This window comes from Chrysochloris asiatica, unplaced genomic scaffold (assembly GCF_000296735.1).
Source record: "Chrysochloris asiatica unplaced genomic scaffold, ChrAsi1.0 scaffold00023, whole genome shotgun sequence".
Taxonomy (NCBI): Eukaryota; Metazoa; Chordata; class Mammalia; order Afrosoricida; family Chrysochloridae; genus Chrysochloris; species Chrysochloris asiatica.
The window spans coordinates 8,378,892-8,388,423 of NW_006408541.1; positions in this window are offsets into that span (position 1 = coordinate 8,378,892).

Consider the following 9,532-nt stretch of genomic DNA (forward strand, 5'->3'; position numbering starts at 1 on the left):
ACTCAAAGTAAGGGGTTGTTATTGTTGTTAAGTACGTTGAGTTGGTTCTGACCCATAGCGACCCTGTATAGGGTTTCCAAGGAGCCACTCTTGAGCTTGAACTGCCGCTGATCTTGCAGCGCAAATGGCTTTGCCATCTTGGCGCATTGGTGCACAGCACCAAACCAGGACTCCCAGAGTAAGGGGTAGACTGGTTAAGTCCACTCTACCATGTACTTTTGTATGGCCCTAAACCTAACCACAGGTGCTCTGTGGCTCCATAAGATAAGCACTGGACTGCTAACCACAAGTCTGGTAACCACCAGCCGCTCCTTGGAAACCCTATACAGGGTTGCTATGAGTCAGAACAGATTCTACAGCATTTAACAACAGTAACAACAAATGCTAAGAATGGTATTTAGAATTGAAAATAATCATTGAAAAAAAAAATCAAGGATGAATAATATTTTGTGGCACGTTAAAGTTCTGTGAGATTCAAATTTCAGTGTCTATGGATAGTTTTACTGAAACATGATGGTAGTTTGCATGGTTACATGCATGTGACGAAGGCAGCATTGAATAGTTGCAACAGACTCTATGGCCACAAAATAGAAATTATGTACGAGAGGCTCTTTGCAAGAAGAGTTTGCCATTCTCTGTTTTGAACGACCATGGAAAGTTCACTGGACGTGGCTGTATGTCAGTTTCCCTAGAGGTAGAAATCGTTCCTAAATGAACACTTGGTAAGGATGTCCCAAATTTTGAGACGTGAGTTTCTTATTGAAAGAGAAGAACTTGCTTCCTCCAGTGAAATCAGTGCCTCACTGAACTAATGGTAGACACTGAACTTTCTCCCACATTATCCTCCTCCTTGTCTGAGACCACGCAGCGTCTCTAAGTGGGAGAGATTTGTAGTCGCTCCTGGTGGGGTCAACCACTGAGATTCATGCATGGCTGGCGGCCTCCTCTCCCTTGTAACAGTACTTTAAATTAAGACTTAATCCATTGTGGAATAATGATGGGACTCCAAAAATAGAACATCCACAATAATCCAAAAGATAGCACTGTACTGTGACTAGTCACTGAAACATCAGCAGTTAGAACCCACCAGCTGGCCATACCCCACTGGAGAAAGATGTATCAGTCTGTTTCCATAAAGATGCCAGCCGAGGACACCCTATGGGCAGTTCTACTGTGTCCTATGAGTTGGAATCGCTGGTGCTCTCTCTCTAGTTGGCGTGTGGTCTTTGTGACTACGACAGTGATAACGTGCCCGGGAGATTAAGAAACAGGTCCATCTGTAGCCCCAACAATATTATGGCAGAAAATCAGAACAAAGCCTACTTCTCCCTGCCATATCACCAGCTAAAAATGTGGGGGTGCTTATATATGGGAGGGGGAGTCAAAAAGTTCATGGAAGAATGGAAGTCAAAGACAGTGGAATTTTTCCACAAACATTTTGAAGCCCTCTCCTCTGTGTATGTGTGACTATAAATAAATGAAAATAAATACAGGTGTGTTGTTGTTGTTGTTCAGCACCGTTCAGCAGGGTTTCTGAGGCTGTAAATCTTCCTGGGAGCAGAAAGCCTCACCATTCTCCTGCAGAGTGACTGGTGCGCTTGAACTGACGACCTTGTGGTTTGAAGTCCAGTGCTTATCCTACACAACCAGAGTGCTCCCTAAATATAGGTTGTTGTTGTTAGGTGCTGTCGAGTCTGTTTGGACTCAGAGTGACCCTATGCACCACAGAAGGAAACACAGCTTGGTCCTATGCCATCCTCACAGTTGTTAACCTTGAGTCCACTTCTGCCGTCATCATGTCCACCCATCTCCTGGGGACCTTCAGGTCAGTGCCAGTTAATGTCCGTGATACTTTCTGTGAGACAGGATGCCATGGGATTTGGATGGTGTGTGAGCATCATTTTATATATAATCTGTGCTTGTGTATATTCGATACTGTTTTAGTTATCCAGTGCTGCTAAAACAAAAAACCCACATCTAGACAGTGTTGAACATCATTTTATATATACTATATATGCTTGTATATATGGAAGAGGTGCACCCAGAGTGCTCCTTGGAGGCCAAGATGGCTAAACTTCGTCTCTCATACTTTGGACACATTGTCTGGAGAGAACAGGCGCTGGAGAAGGATGTCATGCTGGGTAAGGTGGAGGGTCAGAGAAAAAGAGGAAGACCCCCAACAAGATGGATTGGCCAGGTGGCATCATTGATGGCATCAAGTGTGGCAGCGGTAGTGAGGTTGGCCCAGGATCGGACATTGTTTCGTTCTGCTGTGCATGGGGTCGCTATGAGTCGGTTCCGACTCAATGGCACCTGACAACAACAACAACATATATGCTTGTCAGCTGCTCCTCGGAAACCCTATACAGGGTCGCTATGGATTGGAATCGACTTTATGGTACTTCATAGCAACAACAACAACAACAACAACATATACTCTTGTATATATTCAATACTGTCTTATTTTAGTTATCTAGTGCTGCTAAAACAAAACCCACATTTGGATGGCATGTGAACATCATTTTATATATAATATATGCTTGTAGATATTCAATACCATCTTATTTTCTTCATCTCTCATACTTCGGACATATTGTCAGGAGGGTCCAGTAATCGCTGGAGAAGGATATCATGTTTGGTAAATTGGAGGGTCAGAGAAGAAGGGAAAGACCCCCAACAAGATGGATTGGCCAAGTGGCAGCATCAATGGGTTCAAGCATGGCAATAATTGTGAGGTTGGCCCAGGATCAGGCGGTGTTTCATTCTGCGGTGCATAAGGTCGCTATGAGTCAATACAGACTCAATGGCACCTAACAACAACAAAGTGCTGCTAAAACAAAAAACCACATTGCATGGTGTGCAAACATCATTTTATATATAATATACATGTTTGTGTATATTTGATACTATCTTAGTTATCTAGTGCTGCTAAAACAAAAAAACCACAGGTGGTTGGCCTTAACAAACAGATATTTATTCTCTCCCAGTTTAGGAGGCTAGAAGTCCAAATTCGGAAGGCTGGTTCTGGGGGAAGTCTGTCTCTGGAATAAGGCCTTTGTCTCCTTTCAGAGATCCCTGGAAACCTCTGGGTGTCTTCGCATCAACCTTCCCCTGGAGCTAGTAGATTTCACAGCACAGGGATCCCATGTGAAAAGCAGGCACTCCGCACTCGGCTCTTTTTTCTTGATGGTGGTATGTCCTCCGCCTCTCTCTTTGTTCACTGCTCTCTCCTTTTGTCTTTGTTTGGTAACAGAGGCTGCAGATCACACCCCTGGGAAACTCCCTGACATCAGACCAGGGATGGTGGGATTAGGGGTTTTGTGGCAGACCCCGAGGAACCTTAGTGGGATACTGTGTTACACTTGTGGATGCTAACGGCAGCGTCCGAAGTTTCAATCCACTAACTGCTCCACGGGAGAAAGATGAGAATTTCTGCTTCTATAAAGATTTACAGCGTCGGAAACCCTTTACAGGGTCATCATGAGTTAGAACTGACTCGAAGGCACACAACAACAACAAGAAGCCCACCCGAAATTCCCTTATTGGTTTATTGCATCAGATCACAGCATAGGAGATCATCACATGACATCACTGTATAACTGCCAAACCACGGAGAATCGTGGCCGACCCAACTTGACACAATTTAATTCACAACAGGAGTCCCTGTGCAAGCTGCCTGGCTCTCCCTTACTGCCCGGCACTGGGATTTGCAAACATGCACCTGTAATTGGCTGTCTCTGGGCACTGATCTAGGGGGCAGCCTGGCAGGACACATGCTGGTGTCAGCCACAGCAGTCCCGTAGCCGCCATGGCTTGGGGATGCAGGCAGCTTTGTGGTTTGGGATCTGCTCTGGAGCCCTGCTAGCTGTGGAAACCAAACCTTGTCTGCCATAGTGCTGCAAATGGCCTCCGGGTGCCCTTCTAAGCAAGTCCCTCCTCCCAATTGGAAGTTAAACAGAGCATACTTATATATTTGCATACATATGTTTATGAGTCCCTAGGTAGCACAAATGGCTAAGCACCTGACTACTAGCTGAAAGACTGGTTGTTTAAAGTCACCTGGAGGTACCTTGGAAAACAGGCGCAGTGATCTGCTCCCAAAAGGTCACTACCTTGAAAGCCCTCTGGAGCAGTTTTACTGTGTACATATGGAGTCTCTAGGGATTTAATTGAAGGAGCTCTGGTAGCATAGTAGTTACGGATCGGGCTGCCAACCTTAAGGTCAGCAGTTCAAAACTACCAGTGGTTCCGCAGAAGAAAGATGAGGCGTTCTGCTCCGGTAAAGATTTACAGCCTGTGCAGGGTCACTATGAGTCAGAACTGACTCCACAGTACTTAAAAACAACAACAAAGGGTTGTAATTAACAGCAACGACTAACAATTTAGACTATGATTACTTTGGGATGCTGTTGTTGTTAGGTGTTATTGCATTGATGCTGACTCATAGTGATCTTATGCACAGCAGAAAAAAACACTGCCCGATCCTGGGCCAACCTCACTACTGTTGCCACACTTCAGTCCATCGATGCTGCCATTTGGCCAATCCATCTCGCTGGGGGCCTTCCTCTTCTCTGATCCTTCACTCTACCAAACATGATATCCTTCTCCAGTGACTGGTCCTTCCTGATAATATGTATGAAGTATGAGAGACTAAGTTTGTCCATCTTGGCCTCCAAGGTGCACTCTCGCTGTACTTCTTTTGGTAGTCCATGGCACTTTCAATATTCTCCTCCAATACCATAACTCAAAAGCATCAATTCTTCTACAGTCTTCCTTATCCACTGTCCAGCTTCGCACACATATGAGGTTACTGAAAATACCATGGCTTGGGTCAGGCGCACCTTAGTCCTCAAGCTAACATCTTTTCTCTTCAACACTTTAAAAAGGTCTTGTGCAGCAGATTTGCCTAATGTAATATGTTGTTTGATTTATTGACTGCTGCTTCCATGAGTGTTGATAGTTGATCCAAGAAGAATGAAGTCCTTGACAACTTCAAACTTTTCCCATTGATACGAATGCTGTTTATTGGTCAAGTGGTATTATTTTGGGTAAATATTGACATTTTCTCAATCCATGAACATGGTATATTCTTCCAGTTATGAATTCTAAAGTCTCTTTAGAATTATTGTTGCAATGTTAACTTGTATAAATATTTTATGTCACTAGTTAGGTTTATTCCTAGGTGTTATGTCCTTTTGGGGCTACTGTAATTGGCATTGCTTTTTTGATATCCTTTTTGGGGTTCTCCTTGTTAATGTTGAGGAATCCAACTGAGTTTTGTATGTTGGTCTTGTACTCTGCCACTTTAATGAAAACCATAAATTTCAGTAACTTTCTTGTGACGTTCCTGGAGTTTTCTAGATCTAGGAGCATGGCATCTGTGATTAGAACTAGTTCTACTTCTCCCTTGCATATTTGGATGACTTTCATTTCCTTTCTTTGCCTTTTTGTGTTAGCTAGTACAAGAAAGAATAGGAGTGGTGATAATGGGCATCCACATCTCATTCTTCAGGAGTTTTCTTTCCACCTCTCTCCATGGAGAATAATGTGGATTGTTGGTTTTATATATATGCTTTGATGTATGTTGAGGTATTGCCCTTCTATTCCTATTTTGCTGAGAAATTTTATCAGGAAAGATTTTCTCAAAGGCCATTCTGCATCAATTGGTATGATCATGTGATTTTTTTCCCCTTGGTTTTATTTCTGTGATCAGTTACATCAATTGCTTTTCTAACTTTGAACCATCCTTGTATCCCGGGTATGAATTCTACCTGGTTATGATGTGCTGTTTTCTCATCCTGTTCTTAGAGTCGACTAAGCAATGCCCTTAATAGGAGCTGGCTCAAAGCAGGAATTCCAATTCCTACTCTTAAGTCTATGATCCTCATAAGGAGCTCTGGTGGCACAGCTGCTAAGCTCTGAACTGCTAACTGAAGGTTGGCGATTGGTGGAGCTATGGGATAAGCACTGGATGCTAACTAAATGGTTGGCAATTAAAATTCTTTAGCTACTCCCATAACGATTTACAACCTCGGGAACCTGATGAGTCAGAATCAACTCAACAGTGTAACAGCTCCGTGGACGATCTGCTTCTGTCAACATTACAGCCAAGAAAACCACAAGGCACAGTTCTACTCTGTCATTTGGGGCACTATGAGTTGGAATTGACTCGATTATTGTTGTTGGTGCTAAGTGCTGTCGAGTGAGTTCTGACTTATAGCAACCCTGTATAGGATTTCCGAGGAGCTTGAACCACCAATCTTGAGGTTCAAACTGGTCTTGCAGTCCAGTGCATTCACCCACAGCACCACACAAGGACTCGATAGAATCTAATAATAACAAGTTTCCGAATGCTGTGGTATGTTGTCCCCAAAGCCTGGATGCCAATTGAAGGAGGCCCAATTTTTTGAGTGATTGTGTATTCAGACAGCGATCAAATAAGTATATTTTATAAATGAATAAATAAGGTTGGACCCCATTGCTTTCCACCAACATTGCTTTCCAGCTCTTGGACTCTAGGTTGTTCTGGGTAAGACCTAACCTTGAGAATTAGTCCTGTGTAGGTGGTGAGGCAGAGATCTGAGTTGCCAGCATGACTATGGTAGTGAAGTCATCTATTTGACGCACAGAAGCACTCAAGGATGGGGTGTCTGTCTGAAATTAGATCTTCATGGGGTGGCTCTGAGGCGTTTTCACCATCCTTCTTCTTGAAAAGGTGTTGAGAAGGTAGAAATTGCAGAGCAGGTTTTCTTCCATCTTATCCCTTAGCAACAAAAACCAGATCTGATGAACTCCTAAAATTATTGTCCTGAGATAATCTTTAAATTTTAAATTAAAAATATCCCCTGAAATCTTCGTGAAACTTCTCAGCATTTTAACCTTACTGGTGAAGACTATCTGCCTTGAACATGAGCAGGAAGAGCTATATGGAATCAAATTGACAACAGTTCTTGTCTAACCTGAAAGGTTAGCTTAGGGGCAGTGGGTTGATACTAATGGGGGAGAACAATCTGGAATAGGAGGATGAGAATAATTGCACAACTTGAAGAACAATTGAACTTGAAGTCCAGGGAGAAACAAGTTAATTGCATGTTGTGCTGGGTATATAGTCTCAACTACAACAAAATAGAAATGAAAACGAACAAAAACTATACGGATTGGACAAGAATCATTTTTTGTGAGAAAGGGTCTTAGGCTAGACCTGTTCCCCAGCTATTGATTCCTTACAACTGCCCACTGGGAAGTCTGGTCACTGAAGTCCAAGGAGATGTTGTATCTTGGTACAAACTTGGAGTACACAAACATGACTTGTAATGAGTGTTTGTGGATTGATTGAGAGATGCTGTGCTCAACCTCGGGTTTCCTTGGTGTGCACGAGTATGAGCGAAATGAGCATTTGTGGACTGGGTCAAAGAGAGATTTGTTGTTGTTTTTGTCAGGTGCCATTGAGTTGATACCGATTCATAGCGACCCTATGCACAACAGAACGAAATATTGCCTGATCCTGGGCCAAGCACACAATTGTTGCCACGCTTGAGCCCATTGATGCTGCCATTTTGCCAATCCATTTCATTGGGGTCTTCCTCTTTTTCTCTGACCCTCCACCTTACCAAACGTGATATGGAGAATCCCAAATGGGGTTACACCCAAGTGCCAAACTGATACTAACACCTAGTTTCCAAATCAGAGGTCATTGTGAAGAAAGGGCCCTTACTTTAAATCAGGGCTTCCCAAACTGGTTTCTACGGAAACACATATCTGAGGGAGGTTGACAGATGTTATGTGGTGAATGGATATTGAGTTATAAATGTTTGGGTCATACAGTAAGTTCCTGGGTTAAAAACATTTGACTAACTTATAGATACCTCATACTTAACAACAGACTACCACAGATCCCATTATATTAAAAATGTCAGTGAAATACAATGGTTTGTAATGACAAGCACCATTACTTTGTAGCTCAGGGAAATACTGGGGTTGGAGGGCTTTGTTGGTAGAGGAACACTATCTGCCCTGTTAAGTTGGCTCATGTTGCTGTTAACAGTGTTGAGGGTGTAACTACGTTTGGTTCAAATTTCCTTTTTTATTTACCCTTGTAACCATGTTGAAGAACTAACCAGTGAAGGTCCTACAGTAGAGCAAAAGATGAGAGCATTTTAGGAAGAAGACTGGAACCTAAATACTCCAGAACTGAGGAAGTTTTGATGAGAGTTAGCTGTAGTCCTTCGTCTCATTGAAGCAGGGATGGCAAAATTGGGAGGGAGACCCTAATGCAGAGGCTCACCAAAGCTCCCCTACAGTGACCGAGGGCCTCAGCGGCTATAAGGAGACCCAGAAAAGCTCTGTGCAAACCTCCCTGGAGCCCACTTCGCTCCAGTAGTAACCCGCCCTCACTAGCAGCCGACGCAGGCCCGACGCTCCAGCACTAGGTCCACCCTCTCCAACAGCAGCTTCCTCTGCCCCTGCGTCATCAATGACCAATGATGTCATAATGCCGCCTCATGAACCCCCCTTCCGGTGTGCAAGGCATCGATGAACAAGACAGTAGTGTTCAGTGGTAATCATGGTCTTTCCCCCAATCTAAACTGCATCTTCCCCTGCGTCATCAATGACCAATGACGTCATAATGCCACCTCATGAACCCCCCTTCCGGTGTATAAGACATTGATGAATGACACAGTGTTTAGCTGTAATCGTGATCTTTTCCTCCTACCTAAACTGCTTTAAGAGCCCTGGTATGGTGCTGTGGGCTAATCTGTCAGACTGCAAAGTCGTTGGAACTGCAAGGTCAGTAGTTCAAGTTCACCAGCTGCTCCTTGGAAACCTTATACAGGGTCGCTATGGGTCGGAATCAACTTGACAGCACTTAACAACAACAACAAACTGCTTTAAGAACAGTTCCTTTAATGTTTTTTTCTCAGTTCTGACTACCCAACAGACATACAGACACACAGTAATGCATGTAGTTACTTTTATCATTACTGTTTTGTTTTTATTATCATGAACTGTGTTACTGAAGTTGAAGATGTTTTAGTGTGTTTGGAAGTACTTCATAAGTGTTTCTATGTATGTTGTTATTGTTGCTATTAAGTGCCTTCAAGTCTGTTCCGACTCATAGTGAACCTGTATATGGCTTCCGAGGACCGACTGGTGAGCTTGAACTGTCAACCCTGCTGTTCAAAACAACCTTACAGTCCAGTGCATTAACCCACAGTGCCACACCAGGACTCCATTTATATGCAAAGAAAGATCAAATATATATTATATACTAAGACCAACATTTGACTAACATGATAAATAAGAACCACCTGTGCCGATTCCAACTTACCTACAAACTCAACTTACAGATAGATTTAAGAACCAATTTCATTCGTAACCTGGGACTGCCTGCACTGGTTGGAATAAGACTTTACTCTAGGTTGTGTCCTCTCCCTGTGCTTGTTTGATCGGTACACTGGGAAATAAACTCAGGAGCTGGATTGTATGAAGAACGTGGCATCAGGATTGGAGAAAGACTTACCAACAACCTGTG